This window comes from Dasypus novemcinctus, chromosome 6 (genome assembly GCF_030445035.2).
Source record: "Dasypus novemcinctus isolate mDasNov1 chromosome 6, mDasNov1.1.hap2, whole genome shotgun sequence".
Taxonomy (NCBI): domain Eukaryota; kingdom Metazoa; phylum Chordata; class Mammalia; order Cingulata; family Dasypodidae; genus Dasypus; species Dasypus novemcinctus.
In genome coordinates this window covers 54467354-54484815 of record NC_080678.1, presented here as the reverse complement: position 1 = coordinate 54484815, position 17462 = coordinate 54467354, and the positions used below count along the sequence as shown (strand labels likewise).

Genomic DNA, 17462 nt, shown 5'->3' with positions numbered 1-17462 from the left:
GTTAGGCTCTGAACACTGTTGCAAGTATCTCTGGACGTGGCTTCTCGGGAAACAGAGGTTGGCTGTCACTGTGGGCACCAAGGGGAGGGGAAAATGGATGTTAAATATGTGTAACCAAGGTAAATGTGGGGTAAGAGAGGAGTTTCTCGAGCGTACACAAGGATGAATATAAAACATGTAATATTACACCATAAACATATAGGGGATGACAGACTGATAATGTAAACCATAATGTAAAACATAGGATAACTAAAAATTTAGAAAACTGTGTGTCCTAAAGTATGCACCACAATGTAAGCACAGATGTCACCTTGTTTGAAAGCTATTGTCTCAGACTCTGTACAACACTTTAAGTAAATATGATGTGAATAGGTTGTAAGAGTATCGCTGTGGAAGGGAAAAGGTTTTGTGGTCGATGTGTGGGAGTGCTGTATATTATATATATGAGTTGCTGTGGTCTAGGGCTCTTGTGAAGAGAAGTTCAATAATTAAGGAAAAAAAGAAAAGAAAAGAAAAGGATGTAGAAATTTTTCCAAGTTAACACGTATTCTATATCTAACCTTTAAACCCATCGCTATATTCCATTTTGCTAATAAGGGATCCTGACATTATATTGGGCTTCATTTGTCAGGAAGTTCTGGATCACAGAGTGGTTCAACAATGGCAGCAGAGGAATACTGGTATAGGATACTATTGACAGGTGATATATGGCTGACAGGGAGCTATACAGGGCATATGTCCAGGGTTCATGGTAATGTTTGGATATACTCATAGTGGCAACAATTAAAAACTACAGCTGGGGGGGTACTGGGTGCCTGGCCGGGGGTACTCTGTCGTGGCCCCTAGGGGAGCACTGGCAGTCCCCCAGGTGCAGCAGCAAGGACCGGGAAGGAATGAGGGTCCAACAGTGAGCCTCTGATACTAATGGCTATGCTTGTAAGCCTATATGCCTGAAATAAGAACAAGGCCTAGAGCAGCACTGTGCCTGGGAATTTCCTCCTGACATCCTTCATGTTACTCAAATGTGGCCAGTCTCGAAGCCAAATTCAGCATGTAATGCAATGCCTTCCCCCCAGCATGGGACATGACACCCGGGGATGAGCCTCCCTGGCACCGAGGGATCACAACCAAGTACCAGCTGAAGATGTAACTACAAAATGACCTTGAATTAAAGGTTCAATGCGGACCAGCAGAATATCCCTGTCTACATATAATAACAGGAGTTAAAAATGCTGTTTGACCTAAAGTACGGGGGAAATGGAAAAGACAAATGAGCTCATATGACTATGAGTTTCTAAAAAAGAGTCTGGGGTTGTCAGAAGGATTGCCCTTATGCACACCTGAGCAGAGTCTCAGAGACAGATAAAGTAGATACAATTCCCGGGTACTGGTTCCTTGGAGGGCTAAAGAGACCCACGGGTTCTATGGTCATGGCAGATGGGGTTCACTGCCATATCAGATGGCCCTTCTTTGGAGCTGGTGTTTCTGCGTGATGGAACTGGACTCAGATGGGATCTCTTTTCATAAGACTTTCATGCTACTTTACTGGAATTGTAGTTGATGTTGGGGTTTAAGATATATTTAGGGAATTTGAATCTCTGGACTGACAGTGTGATGGCTGGGCCCTGAGCCTCGGCAGACTCCAGCTCCTACAATCTGATTTATTGGACTCACCTCACTCAGCTAAGATGGAGTTGAAGAAGGACAGCCGCCACACCATGGAGCCTAGAGTGCCTACAACTGAGAGCAGGGGAATTGCATCCAGAATCCATGAGGAATCTGAGCCTCCTCTTGACAGGGAGGTGCAATGGACACAGCCAATCCAAGGTCCACAGAGAAAAGGTGGCTTTGGAGTGGGAAAAGTGGACATGGTGGCTGAGGGGTGTGGGGAGTGGCAGGAGGAGATGAGATGTGGGGGTGCCTTTGGGACTTGGGGTTGCCCTGGATGGTGCTTCAGGGGCAATCACCAGACGTTGTGAGTCCTCCCAGGGCCCACTGGATGGAGTGGGGGAGAGTGTGGGACTTGACGTGGACCGTTAACCATGGGGTGCAGCGATGCCCAGAGATGTACTTACCAGGTGCAATGGATGTGTCATGATGATGGGAGTGAGGGTTGCTGGGGGGGGGGGGGGGAGTAGTGGGGTGGGGGTGGTGGGGTTGAATGGGACCTCATATTTTTTTTTAATGTAATATTTTTACAAAATAAATTAAAAAAAATAAACTGAGGGCAACTCGACACTGAAGATCTGTGCACTGCATGCAAATTGTAAGTCAGTTGAAAAGGACAGAAAATGTCAACTGCACGGATATGAAAAGTTAGCGTGCATATGTAAAAGCCCATTCAGGCAGCTTTAGGGGTGTGTGTTTATAGCCCTGCTCATTTGCAGGGTTACCTCCTCATCCAGGTCTGCACAGCCAGGAAAGGGGGATTGAAAACGCAGCTGACATCACTCGGGGTGGGCCGCATGTCCCCAAAAAAGCCGGCGGGACACGGGGGCAGCAGCATCCTGGCCCGGCCCCACCATGAGCCACTGGAACAGCTCCGACGCCCAGGTCCTCTGCGGCTCGGGCCAGCTGTTCCTGCAGCCCCTCTGCGACTGCTTGAGAAGCCGCGAGGCCTTCCCGCAGTCGCCCTTCTTCCCGGTCATCTTTTCCATCATCACCTACGTGGGCTTCTGTCTGCTGTTCGTGCTGCTGGACGCCGTGTGCCCCTGGGTGCCCGCGCTGCGGTGCTACAAGGTCCACCCCGACCTCTCGCCGTCGGCCCGGCAGCTGCTGCCTTGCCTGGGGCAGACGCTCTACCAGCATGCGGTGTTCGTGCTGCCCGCGACGCTGCTGCACTGGGCCCGCAGCCCCCCCAGCCTGCCCGTCGGCGCCCCCGCGGTGCTGGAGCTGACGCGCCACGTCATGGTCTGCCTGCTGCTCTTCGACGCCGAGTTCTTCGTGTGGCACCTGCTGCGCCACTAGGTGCCTTCCGTGCACCGCACCTTCCACAAGGTGCACCACCAGAACGTGTCCTCTTTCGCGCTGGCCACGCAGTACATGGGCGTGGGGGAGCTGTTTTCCCTGGGCTTGTTCGACATGGTGAACGTGGTGCTGCTCGGGTGCCACCTGCTCGCCGTCCTGGTGTTCCACGTGGTCAACATCTGGCTGTCCGTGGAGGACCACTCGGGCTACGACTTCCCCTGGTCCACGCACAGACTGGTGCCTGTCGGGTGGTATGGGGGCGTAGCGCACCACGACCTGCATCCCTCCCGCTTTAACTGCAACTTCACACCTTCCTTCACACACTGGGACAAAATGCTGGGAACGCTGCAGTCTGCTTAGGCCAAGTAGCTGCGTGCCTGGCAGGGGTGGTGCCCTCTCAGACCCGGGATGGCTGTGCGTTTCACTCTTGCATCAGGAGAAGAACACTAAGCTGTTTCTCTTTTTATGCATCACAAAAAGAACAGGCACTTCTTAACTGATGGAAACTGTTGTAGATAAAATCTGATCTATTTTTGCTACCTGGCAAGTAATTTATATCATGTTTGTATATCAATGCGGTTGTATTCTAGGTGTTGAATTCTGAGCTCATTTCAAAAGCTTTTATTCCTAGATAAGACTCAGATAATGGTCACTGGCATATTTACATCATCTCTAAAATGATTTGTTTGTAGAACAAGGAATGTCCTAGGTTTGAAAGTGTCCTAGAATCAGACTGAGAGAATTGATTTTAACAGAGGATCTAATCTCTTACTTTATAAACTGTGAAATATGTTCCTGCTGAACAGTGACCAAGATTGTAGTGATTTTTTCTATTTTTTCATAGAGACATATATTTATATGAAATAAATGTTATTTGTGCTTCAGCAAAACATGAAGAAAGCAAGCACTGACTCCTGTTTCACCAACATTTGACTGATAAAAAGTACAGAAGGAAGAGGGAGATGAAGTGGGGTGTCCTTTAGAGCCTAGAGCAGCTGTCTATGGGGGTTGGGCGTCGTATGGGTGGTTGTAGGCCTGGGTTGTCTGTTTTGGTCTAAAGATTGCACAGAGGGAGAAACAGCAAGTATTTGTATTTCCTATTGTTGTGAATACTTTTCAGCTGCTTTCTGCCTAAGGGGCAAGTTATAGACTTGATCTGGAAAGTTTTAGAAAGAGACTAACACTGGGCAGCCATCTGATTGTTTTGTCCAGGTGGAGAGAGCATGTTGGGGAGGGAGGTGAAGAGAATTATAAAAACACCTTGCTTTTCAAAACAGATAAGTCAAATGTGTGCATTAGAGTGGTAAGCCTCTTTTCATGAAGCCAGCATCCTTGGGTAATGCAAACAATCACTGAATTCAGTGGGTCTGCAATCCAGGATTTTGTATTTTTAACGTTCATAATTAAGACATCATTCAAAATGAATATCTCTCTTTTAAAGAAAGGAGAATTAATGATGTAGTGAAATTTGGCCCCAGATCCCTGATTCCTCATCTGTTAAAGATGGTTCCAAGATGTTCTCATGGATTACTCTTCACTGTAAATATCTCTATTACAGAGCACACATGCATCACACAGCACACAGTACATCTGGCTGCTGCCTAAGTGTTCTCACTTCAACATGTAAATGTAGCTTATTTTGTGGAAAGTTGGAAGTTAAGACAGAAAAGTGTAAATAAGGCCAGTTTGTAGCTCAGCTTATTCCTTATGATCCAAACTCTCTTGTTTCAAGGTAAAGAAGTCCATGTAAAATCCTGGTCTCCACAGTCTGCCATTGAGTCTCCTTAGAAATATGTTTAGGCCCTAAAGGTGGTTGTTGGAAGTCAGCCAGGCTGCCCAGCTGCTCGTTGATTTCCTCACACCCCTGTATGTGTCCCCTGCCTTCTGTGCTTGAGGTCACCTCCTCCTCTGTTAGCACAGGACCATGCTGGTAGGTAAAGATTTCATGCATTGATGGTGTGAGAGTGAAATCCACAGACACAGGAACTGAGCTCTGAGGGGACAGTGCTATTGTTGTAGAATTTGAAAGCAGTTCAGTTATTTGAGTATAGAAAGGTCAGAACTCAGGAATGATTTTGAGAAGGAAAAAATGGTTTATTGAAGGCCAGCTGGACTCGGGAACTTTCTGTTGCAAACCCGAGCCTCGAACAAGATTTTCAAGAGTCTTTTATACAGGGCGGGGAGTCAAGTGGTGCTTTTATCAAAGAAAACGACTTTCTTTGTTAGTTAAGTCTTTGCCTGAATACCAGGTAGGTTTTGAATTAACATATTGCCTACATTTCAGGTGAGCTTGAATTAGCATCATGCCCACATTCTGTCTGCATGCAACCTTGAATACACAATTAGTCTTACATCATTTCTGAACATTCAAAGTCCATATCACTTAACTGGATTTCTAGAAACTAGGCACACTTGAATATAGAATTAGATGAGTTTGAATTTATGTACAGGCTATATTATATTTCCCATTCAAGTCCAAGTTCAAGTTCCCTTAAGTTTTGGCATCATCACCATCAGAGTTTCCCTGGACTGACAGGTATGTATATAGAGTTTGCATTGCTAAACTGCCTCCTGGGACTGGAGTCATTGCCATGGTCACCAAGAACAGGACTGCAACCTCTTACCATTCCAAACCCACAAGTCAGGACAGACATTTTAGGTTAAGGTTATCTTTGAAGAGACAAAGAGCCTCCCACCCATAACCCACATCACTATATTGGGGGCAGTATGTCAATATGAGCAGCCTGCCCCTGCAGAACCAAGAAGTGAGGAATATATGGAAAGTGCAGCTATTAGTCATTTTGAGCAGCTCCAGGAACCTTAAAACTGCCCTTTTAAACTTGGATAATGAGGGTTTTTCACAGCTTACCTTCAGTGACTTTTTAAAAAATGTGTCATGCTGCCTCACTGTAAAAGGGAGTTTTGGATTTGGAGCAGATTGTCCACATGGACCGTATTTTTTTCTCAAAATCACTTCTTATTATTCTGTAATGCTTTGGGAGGGTGGGAGTGAGAGAGAGGAGAGTGTTGTAGAATTTGAGAGAGGTTCAATTATTTTCGTATAGAGAGACCAGGACTCAGGAATGATTTTGAGAAGGAAAAATGGTTAATTGACAGCTGACTGTACTCAGGAGCTTCCTGTTGCAAACTTGAGCCCAGAACAAGACTTTCAAGTTTCTTTTATACAGAGAGTAAAGGTTAAATGGTCCTTTTGTTTCAGTTCTCAATAGGCTTGAATTAGCATATGTATCTTTCACATCTTAGGTAAGCTTTTAACTTGGACTTCAGTCATTCTAGACAAGCTTTTAGCATATTTGGTTTGCATTTCCCCCGAATACTAAAAGTTTATAGACCTTGCATTGTTAAACTGTTTCCTGGGACTGGAGCCCTTGCCATGGTCACCAAGGGAGGACTGCAGCCTGTTATTGTCCCACACCCACAAGTCACGGATAGTTTAGGTTATCTCTTAAGAGACAAAGAGCCTCCCACCCATTGCTCACATCAGTTCCCCCATTGCCAAAGTTTAACTTCCTAAGCTTTGGCATAATTATTGTTGGAGCTATGAGGTGGATGGCTGTTTGTTTTTTTGATTGACTATTTATTAATCTTTAGTGTAGCATCCAGGACTTTGTTTTTAGAAGTTTAGAAGTTTTTATTCTGGACTGCAGAATCCTGGGGCCACTGGCACTCAGGTGGATTTCCAGTCAGGCTGAAGATCCATCTATTAATTTTGTTTTACCCTTAAAGAGTTTACACCTTTAATCTAAAAGGGGTGCTAAAGGGAGATGATCTCTTCTGTAACTGCTTCCTGCTGGCCATGGCCTGTAGTCATTGCCTAACAAGGTGTAAACCTCTTATTTTATTTTAACTGGAGGAAGATGGATCTGGCATTCTGTACAAAGTTGTATGAAGTTTTCATATGGTTAATAAGATGTTCCCTCTGAAAGAAACAAAATTAAAAATTTGGAATACCCATTTTTAAAAGAGAACATTAGATTATAGAGGTAGACAAGGTTAGGTACTTATAAAGATGGCACCCCTTTTTAAAAGCTGGTGGGAACAGTATATATATTTTCTCTAAGTTATTTATTGTTAGAGAGAAATTGCAGTAGATACTTAACTTTTTTTGAAGACACACTTCAAGCTGTTTAATGACTGGCACTCATGTGCTCTGTCAGATGCTCCTGGTGAACTGGCACCCCTTGGGCAATTGGTTTTGTTCAGGATTAGTACACCAAGTTGGAAATTTTCTTAGTTTTTAGCTGTGGGAGTGATCAGAACTACAGAATAAAGGTTTTTTTACATTTTGGTTTTAATTGTACAATTTCTGGTAATTTTGACTTGTTCAATAGGTGACTCATTATTAGCAAGCAAGCCTCATTTTGCTACATAGTAGAGTACAGTAGAATAGTAAGTTGACTGAACCTGGCTGAGACTGCCACCTTATTCTATAGACATGTTTATTAACTGTTTACAAAATGAATTTACTAGGAATCTAACATGTCTAATATACCTTTGCACTTGATACAAAATAGAAAAGATAATGTTATAATTCTTAGGCATATATTTAGTACAAGATAAAATTACAGGACTTAATATTAACTAATGTATTACCTAAGGCATAAGGATTCAGAGTTGCAATTATTAGTTTTAAGTTTCAGGTTTGTAATACTTTACATGTTATCTCTCCATGAGAGCAGACCATAATGTCAATTGTGGTTAAGTTTTACTTACAGTATCCTGGTATCATGGTTCCACTTATCATGGTCTTCACGCAGTGTGCAAGTCGCAGCATCATTGATCCGAGTGAGATTTTCCAGTATTCTGCTAGCCTGGTGCATAGTGCTCTCTGGCACTATGGAACAGTGCCAGTCTGGAGGTGATGTCCATTGTACACTTGGCTGTACCGAGTCATCATTGGCTGCTGCAGGAGCTTGAAACTGCAATGTAATTTCCATCAACTTCAGGGGCAGAACCAGAGGCTGATATAGCAAATGTTTTTAATTGAGGGGTCAGTGACCAGCCTAGCCAATAACTTACATAGAGAGGCAGCCTGTAATGTATTAAAGGCCTGGTTTGAGTGCACGAAAGAGTTTGACAATGTTAAAGTTTATTCCTTGTTTTTATTTTTTAAACAATTTAATGCAACACATCATATATCACATCATAATGCAACACATCATAATGCAAATTAATATTTTTTAAACAATTTAATGCAATACATCATATATCAAATGACTGTTTGCTTACACAATTTTACCATGAAGATAACAGTAGGAACTTTACTTTAGTAATAAAGGGAAAAAAATATTTTTCATTGTTAAAATGAAAACAGAAGATTCCCAATAGAATTAAGATAACTTTTTATTAACATTTACTTAAATATGCACCTTGTGGTGGCCTTCAGACTGGTTTTATTACCATAAGTTATTTTTTGCAACCAATACAAATTTAAGTTTTTAGTTAACAATGACTTCTAGAACTAGAACTATTTAAACATTTTCAGTTTGGAAGATATTTTACAAACTTTTATAATTGACTACAACCACATTGACTAGTTACCTTACATTTAAATAAACTTAGTAAATTATAATTATTAACCAAAGAAATTTATTTTTTTAAGAGAGCATATATACAATCTTTTTTCTTTAGCCTAATTTTACTAATGTGAACTTAGAATTTCCATTACTCTAAAGATTTTGTACATATAATGTTAATTTAGTTTATATGTTAACTATGGGAAATTACACTCAAGCTAAATAAAATTGAAACCATTATAGTTTATGCAAGGAATGTTCTCTTTTTATCTTTACAGGAAGCTAAAAATTTTCCTTTGTTTAAATTGTGAAAATGAATAATTTTTAAAAGCATATGGACTACCAGGCTTCAAAACACATTACACAATTACTTGATTCATAGTTAGTACGGACTTTACTTACTGAAATTTGTCAACAGAGCCACTAATTACCTTTATTTTTGTTGGAAAGAAATCTTCTTCTGGAAGAAAATAAGTCTCACTGATTGTGGAGAAGAAAAGAATTTATTTTCAATATTGCAAGAAGGGGCACAGAACCAGATGTGGCTGGTGCCCTGAACAAAGAAAAATGACACAATTTTTACCTCTAAGCCTAGAATGCAAGCTCTTCCTCTATTTCTCCATATATTGGATATTTTAGAAGTTACAGTTTATCTGAGAAGATTTAATTTTCCCATGCAAAATTTTGTGATTTAATTGTGATTTAACTGCTTCCTCCATTACATTCTAACCATTTCAGTTTTTACCTGCTCCCCTTTGTCAAATAAGGAATGGGATTTAGTGCTGAATTGGTATTGACTTACCTCTTTCTTGGGCATCTTTTTATTGCCTTTGGGCTGCTTAAGCTGGTTTCTTTTGTTGCTGTTTAACCCGGGAATGGGAGACTGAGGCAGTAGGCTGCCAGGTTACATTAATCAATATTTCCTTCCTTTATGTGAAAACTAAACTAATCTTTGTGTTTTTTTTACATTTTATGGCTGACAAAAGGTTTAAACTGAGAAATTACAGGGCAAACTGAATCTTAATTCCTTAGCCTAGTAGATAGTATCTGCCACACCAAGTCTTGCCTTCAAAGCTCTTGCAAAGAGGAGGCCCTTTCCCAATAGTTTCTATAATCAGATTTCTATGTGACTTTTTCATCTTGCTTAGTCTAATTTGGGCTCCAAAAATATTTATTCACATATATAAGTGCATGTTTAATTTTTAACAATTTGAATAAAGTTTATTTTACCAATTCTCACTTGTTAATTTGATACTATCATCCTGATATATGAAGACATACACGGAGAAAATGGGCAGACACAAAGAGTTAGACACAGAAACACAACTCATTGATGTTACTTATAATTTGCATTATTTTATATACTGTTTAGCTTGATTTGGGTTTCAGAAATATATATTATTTATATAACTGCTTATTTAACTTCAACAATTTGAGCAAATAGGCAGACACAAAAACATAACTTTAGTTACTTAAAAATTCTATTTTTTACAAAATAAATGTGACTGCAAAACATTTCAAAGACTCCTGAAACTTTTCTTAATTTGCACTGTGACTGTGCAGTTTTACACTATGACCATGCAGTTTGACACAAGAATTTTCCTTCTTAATTAATGGATTTTAACCAAAATGTTCTCAATGCTTTAGCACCATTTTTGTTTCAGAACTTTATATTTTACTTTGAATTCAGCAGAATTTTGGATAAGCAACAAGATTAATTCTATGTATATTCACTGAGGCTATTGGAAGCCTCAGGGAGACAAACTGATTTCTCTCATGAATTGCCACTCCTAGGAACACTGACAGTCAAGGCAGGAGATTCTAAAATTCCAGTGGTCCTTTAAACCCAAGGGCTAAGAATTCCACCAGGCAGCAATCTAGTCCATATTTAGATTCATGAGAGAAAGCAGGGTTACTAATACCAGTAGGACAGGAGCTGTTATGAAACAGCCACAGGCAAAGGCAAAGGGTGAGGCTAGGCTCGAAGCAACCATAAACAAAGGTAGGGTTAGTTTAGAATTTACACTTAAATAATAGTTTCAGGCTAAATTCACTCAGCTATCATTTCAGTTATTATCTTTCTGCTATTTTATAATATAAATACATTTATAAATGATCTTAAGTCACAGCTTTTATTAATTTTTTTAAACCTGTTAATTTTATAACACTTTTAAACACCTTTCATTTGACTTATAACATATAAAATGAGCTTAACTATTACTTTACATTTCTTTTAAGGTAAAAGAACAAATCTCTTGCAGTTAGTTTGAAATAAAAAGCTACTTTTCAGGATTTGATTTCTAGAACATAGTGTTCTTTTAAAAGAGATAAGACATTTTCTTCTTCAAACACCGAGGAAATGATGAGGTTAAAGCACAAGAAGCTATTTTGATAAAAAAGATTTTCTTTGTATATTGATTATTCAGGAAACTTTTACTAAAAGAACTAAAGAATTGAGAGACTTTGAGAAAGAACAAAATTTTATCTTTGCATTAGTATAGTTTTTGATACTAAACCTTTTAAAACTTTATAGACAGACCCATTAAATCTTACTCCACTTAAATCATAAAAATTTCTTTTCCATGAACCTTCTATACTTTCAGTATTCATTCAGGTTTTGTCCCACACTCTACTCTTTCTCAATAATCAATCATTTTACCTTAGGACAAAATCATCTCCTGTTTCCTTAACAATAAAAACACATTCCATATACCCCACATACTAAGTTACCAGGCAAATTTCTTACAACATATAATTGCCATTAACACTAAACAAGCTTGTTAAAATAATTAACTTTTCTTCACTTTAAATACTTAGTACCATGTAATACCAGAAACAGTTTTTTAGAAGCAAGTTGGCAGGGGAGGCTGACCACCAACAAGCTTTCCTGTTATAAAATGACCTTTTTGCTGTGAATTCTTAGGTGCCAGCAACTGACAAAAGCCAAACAGATTTTAGAGTGGTGTTTCATTCCTTTTTTTTTTTTCCTCTGTAGTTTCACAACCCTGAAGTTCCCAGCCAGACCATTGAAAAGCTTTCAACTGGTTAGAGGTCTATCGTTTCAAGCAATAGCCTCCTTTCTTCAGACAGACAAGTTTACAGTTTCAACACATTTCAAAGTATTTTACAGTCTTACAGAGAGAGAGAGATTCAAAGAATCTGGGCAGAATGCAAATGTATTCTGGGTTTTGACATCCTAGGGAGGGAACTTTACTGCATTTATTTTGATTCTGCTTTTCATCCCCTTCACTTCCCCCCTTTCCACGCAGTCAGGTGCACAACAATCAAATAGGAATGTGGCTTATGAATAGAAGGTGTGGATTCACTGGAAAGGGGCAAGCCGCTCCCCCTTTTCCAGCTTTCTGCAAAAGTGGGCAAACAGAACCTACTCAAATTAGCACCCCTCCCGGGGACCCAGCCACCCTGACTGGGGCAGCCCCAACAAACTTGGGTGCATGGCACGACATAGATGGCCTCCAAGCCCTGGCAAAGGGGCAGACCACAGACAAGGCAGTAGAGCATGCACAAACTTCTAGACTCCACAAACATTCAGACTCCTCAGTTTTGCCCCATAATCAATTCACCCCCTTGCCAATGAAGTTTCCAGCTTAATTAAATTCTACTTTACATAACCACACAACTCCAACATTAATATTGAGCAGACACAGACAGAAGCACAAAGGTCACTAATCTGACCCACAAGTTCTATATATATATATTCAGCATGGCTGCCCCCACAGCCATCACAAACCTTAGAACACTTAACATTTGGTATAAAGCGAATTGATTCACAATTCAGGAACATAACAAAAGATACCAGCTACACTTTTTCACTATTTAAATTTATACCCAGACCAAGCTTCACCAGAAAACCAATTCATTTTCCTGAAACCAAGTTTTTTTTTTTTTAATCCAGACCAATTTCCAGGATGTTAGGACTCAAACCTATAAACAGCCCTTCCTATTAAAATCAAGCTTCCACTCCTTCAGTGGATATAAGACCAGTACCAGATTCCAACATGCAGTTAGACAAACCCAGAACACCAGGCTTTTTCCCAGTTTTCTTCTTTTTTTCAAGACCTAGAGAGAACAGTTTCCCCCCAAATTTCTGGGGCTACTAGGGTTTTCTTGGGAGGTGATCAACCTCCTCTTCCTAGCAATTAGAGCTAGAGCTTTCTAGACTGTGCTTACCCAGGGAGTCTTACCTTCTTCCATGTTCAGAGTTCTTTTTCATTCCCAGAACCTTTCTCTTCAGACTTTCCATTGCCCTCAATTTTTGTCAGGAAGATTCTGGATTAAATTTAATCCAGGGGTGCCCAGATTTGGGGTTCAACTGAGTCCTCCCGGCTTCCTCGGGGATTTGGAAAGGGCAGCAAAAATGCTACCATCTCTGGCCTTTTTTGCAATTCCAGACAAGCCACCATAAATGTAGAATTTGAGAGAGGTTCAATTATTTGAGTATAGAGAGGCCAGGACTCAGGAATGATTTTGAGAAGGAAAAATGGTTTATTGACAGCTGACTGGACTCAGGAGCTTCCTGTTGCAAACCCGAGCCCTGAACAAGACTTTCAAGTTTCTTTTATACAGAGTGTAAAGGTTAAATGATCCTTTTGTTTCAGTTCTCAATAGGCTTGAATTAGCATATATATCTTCCACATCCTAGGTAAGCTTTTATCATGGGCTTCAGGAATTCTATATAAGCTTTTAGCATATTTGGTTTGCATTTCCCCTGAATACTTAAAGTTTATAGACCTTGCATTGTTAAATTGTTTCCTGGGACTGGAGCCCTTGCCATGGTCACCAAGGGCAGGACTGCAGCCTTTTATCATCCCACACCCACACCTCACAGATAGTTTAGGTTATTTCTTAAGAGACAAAGAGCCTCCCACCCATTGCCCACATCAAGAGGATGAACATTTTTCACATATTTGAAACCTAACAATAACAATCAGAACAAAATAATAATAATGAGTAAGTTAAGTGAGTTATTCCATATTACAAAATACTGGGTGTTGGAGACAGTTCCTGAATTTAGTTCTTGCAGTGTCCTTTTCGCCCCTCTTATGATCACCACAGCAGCAAGAAAGATGCACGCCCTGCAACACTTGTTCCCTCCTAAGCCAAGGTCCCTCAAACACGGCATGGCCCAACTGCTCTGATGTGGATGTTGCTCAATTCACAGCCTCTGCCTGTGCAGTGGAGAAAGGCAGAGAAATAAGGCCTCGGCCAGTCTAGGCAGGAGCTGGCCAAGCAGGGAGGCAGGTCTAGGACTCTTTTTTTCTGCATCCCTCACTGCAGGTTGATGAAGAGAAGAGGTGTTCACAAGTTAGATTGCCTAGGTGGGAATCTTAGCTCTAGCAATTTAGTAGCTGCATGACTTTGGGCAGGTTACTTAACTTTTGTGCCCCAGTTTCTCATGTATAGAATGTGGATAATCAAAGAAACTATCTGACAGGGTTGTTGTGCAAGTTTTTGAGTTACTTTATATAAAATGCTAGGTTGGTTGAAGATGTGGCTGTATTTGTCTTTGCTATGATTGTTGCTTCATGATGTGAGCACCAACCTGCAGTTCAGAAATCTAACCTCCTGTCCTCAATTTTGAGTGCTCCCATATTGATGTGGGCTATGGGTGGGAGGTTCTTTGTCTCTTAAGAGATAACGTAAGCTGCTTTTGACTTGTGAGTGTGGGATGGTAAGAGGCTGAAGTCCAGCCCTTGGTGACCATGGCAATGACTCCAGTCCAGGAGAAACAGTTTAGCAATGCACACACTCTATAAACTTTAAATATTCAGGGAAAACACAAACAAAATGTGCTAAAAGCTTACCTAGATTGAATGAAGTCCGTGCTAAAAGTTTACCAAGAATGTGGAAGATATATACTAATTCAATCCTATTGAGCACTAAAACAAAGAATGATTTAGCCCTTACCCTGTATGAAAGGAACTTGAAAAAAAAAATCTTGTTTGGGGCTCTGGTTTGAAACAGAAAGCTCCCAAGTTCAGCCAGCCATCAATAAACCATTTAACATTCTCAAAATCATTCCTGAGTCCTGGCCTTTCTAGATACAAATAATTAAACCTCTCACAACTTCTACAACATTTTTGGGGGCTCTCCCAGGATTGCAAATGAAGGCCAGAGATGGTAGCATTTTTCTGCCCCTTTCAAATCCCTGAGGAAGCAGGGAGGTCTCAGGTGAACCCCAAATCTGGGCACCCCTGGATTAAATTTAATCCAGAAAGATGTGGGTTCCACCAGAATCCTTCCATCAAAAATTGAGGGCAATGGAAGGTCTGAAGAGAAAGATTCTGGGAATGAAAAAGAACTCTGAACATGGAAGAAGGTAAGACACCCCAGCTGAGCACAATCTGGGGAAGCCTAGCTTTAATTGCTAGGGAGGGAGGCTGATCACCTCCTGAGAAAACTCTAGTAGCCCCAGAAAATTGAGGGGAAGCCATTCTCTCTAGGTCCAGAAAAAGGAGGAAAACCAGGAAAAAGCCTGGCATTTTGGGATGTCTAACTGCATGTTAGAATCTGGTACTGGTGGTCTTATATCCACTGAAGGAGTGGAGGCTTGATTATAATAGGAAGGGCTGTTTTTAGGTTTGCATCCTAACATCCTGGAAATTTGTCTGGATTTTAACAACTTGTTTACAGGATAATGGATTGGCTTTTCTAGTGAAAGTTGGTCTGGGTGTAAATTTAAACAGTGAAAGTCCAGCTGTAATCTTTTGTTATGGTGCTGAATTGCAAATGAATTGTCTTTATACCAGATGTTAATCTTAACTGTTCTCTCTAAGGTTTGTGATGGCTGCATGGGCAGCCATGCTGAAAAAACATATATATATATATATATATATATATATATATATAACTTGTGGGTCAGATTAGTGACATTTTTCCTTATGTCTGTATCAGCTCAATGCTGGTGCTGGAGAAGTGTGATTATGTAAAATGGTAGAATTTAGTTGAGCTGGAACCCTCCCTTGCCATCAGCAAGTGGGTGAATTTATGGGGCAAAACTGCAGAGTCTATATGTCTTCACATGCTCTGCTGCCTCATCTCTGGTCCACCTCTTTGCCAGGGTTTGGAGGCCATCTGTGTCCATGACATGCACCTGGGTTTGCTGGGGCTGCCCCAGTCAGGGTGGCTGGGTCCCCAGGAGGGGTGCCGAATTTTAATATGTTCTGTCTGCCCATTTTGGCAGAAAGCTGGAAAGGGGGGAGCGGCTTGCCCCTTTCCAGTAAGTCCACACCTACTATTCATAAGCCACATTCCCATTTGATTGCTGTGCACCCTACTGCCTAGGAGGGGGGAAGTGAAGGGGATGAAAAGCAGGATCAAAATAAATGCAGTAAAGTTCCCTCCCTAGCGTGTCAAGGCCCAAATATATTTGCATTCTGCTCAGGGTCTTCTACTTTTCCAAATCTTTCTCTGAGACTGTGAAAATACTTTGAAATGTTCTAGAACTGTAAACTTGTCTGAAAAAAAGAGCCTAGGGCTTAAAACAATAGATCTCTAAAAACTTGATAGGCTTTTTAATGGTCTGGCTGGCAACTTCAGGGTTGTGAAACTACAGAGAAAAAGAAAGGAATGAAACACCACTTTAAAATCTATGTTTGGCTTTTGTCAGTTGCTGGAGCCTAAGAATTCATTGTAAAAAGGTAAAAAAGTAGTTTAAAATGAATCTTTAAATGCCAGTACTCTGTTGCTGGTAAAGTAAATGCATAACTTGCAGATTGGAATTTGTTCCATTACTAGGAAAAGGCAGTACTTCACAGAATTGGTACTAATAAAATTCTTGTAGTTGAATTAATAAAAGTATCCAATTCACCTTAAGGTTAAAACTTTATGAAAATTGTAACTAAGAGTTAAGATCATTTATAGATGCATTTATATTATAAAACAGTGGAAAAATAATAACTGAAATTATAACGCAGTGAATTTAGCCTGAAACTATTATTGTAAGTGTAAATTCTAAACTAACCTTTCCTTCGTTTATGGTTACTTCAAGCCTAACCTCACCCCTTGCCTTTGCCTATGGTTATTTCACAATAGCTTCTGCCCCTGCAGTCCAGAGAAGAGCTGGGACATCCCTGTCTCCTGTCCTGGTATTGGCAACCCTGCTTTCTGTCTTGAATCCAAGTGTAAACTAAATGCTGCCTGGTGGAATTCTTAGCCCTTAGGGTTAAATGACCACTGGAGTTTTATTATCTCCAAGGACTGGGGGGAATAAAAGAAGTCTCCTGCTTTAAATGTCAGTGTTCCTAAGAGTGGCAATTCATGAGAGAAACCAGTCTGTCTCCCTGAGGCTTCAAATAGCCTCAGTAAATATACATAGAATTAATCTTGTTGCTTATCCAAAATTCTGCTAAATTCAAGGTAAAATATAAAGTTCTGAAACAAAAGAGAATTGTGTTAAAACATTGGGAACATTTTGATTACAATCCATTAGTTAAGAAACAAAATTCTTGTGTAAAACTGCATGGTCATAGTGTAAAACTGTAGTAATAGTGCAAATTAAGAAAAGTTTCAGGAGTCTTTGAAATGTTTTGCAGTCACACTTATTTTGTAAAAGAAATGCAAGTTTTAAGTAACTAAAGTGATGTTTTTGAATCAAACTATTCACGTCTGCCTATTTACTCAAATTGGTGATGTTAAATATGCAGTTATATAAATAATATATATTCCTGTATCCCAAATGAAGCTAAACAGCACATAAAATAATGCAAATTATAAGTGCCATCAATGAGTTGTGTTTCTGTGTCTATTTGTGTCTGCCCATTTGCTCAGTGTATGTCTTCATACATCAGGATGATAATATCAAATTAACAAGTGAAAATTCCTAAAAGAGCTCTACTCAAATTGTTAAAACTTAAATATGCTGTTATATGTGAATAAATATTCCTGGAGCCCAAATTAGACAAAGCAGGATGGAAAAGTCATATAGAAATCTAATCA

The 17462-nt window shown here is 40.2% G+C and overlaps 1 pseudogene; it reads left to right on the top strand.

The window, feature by feature from the left end:
- The first annotated feature begins 2523 nt into the window (after positions 1-2523).
- Positions 2524-3327, top strand: LOC101426258 (cholesterol 25-hydroxylase-like; annotated as a pseudogene).
- The last annotated feature ends 14135 nt before the right edge of the window (positions 3328-17462 follow it).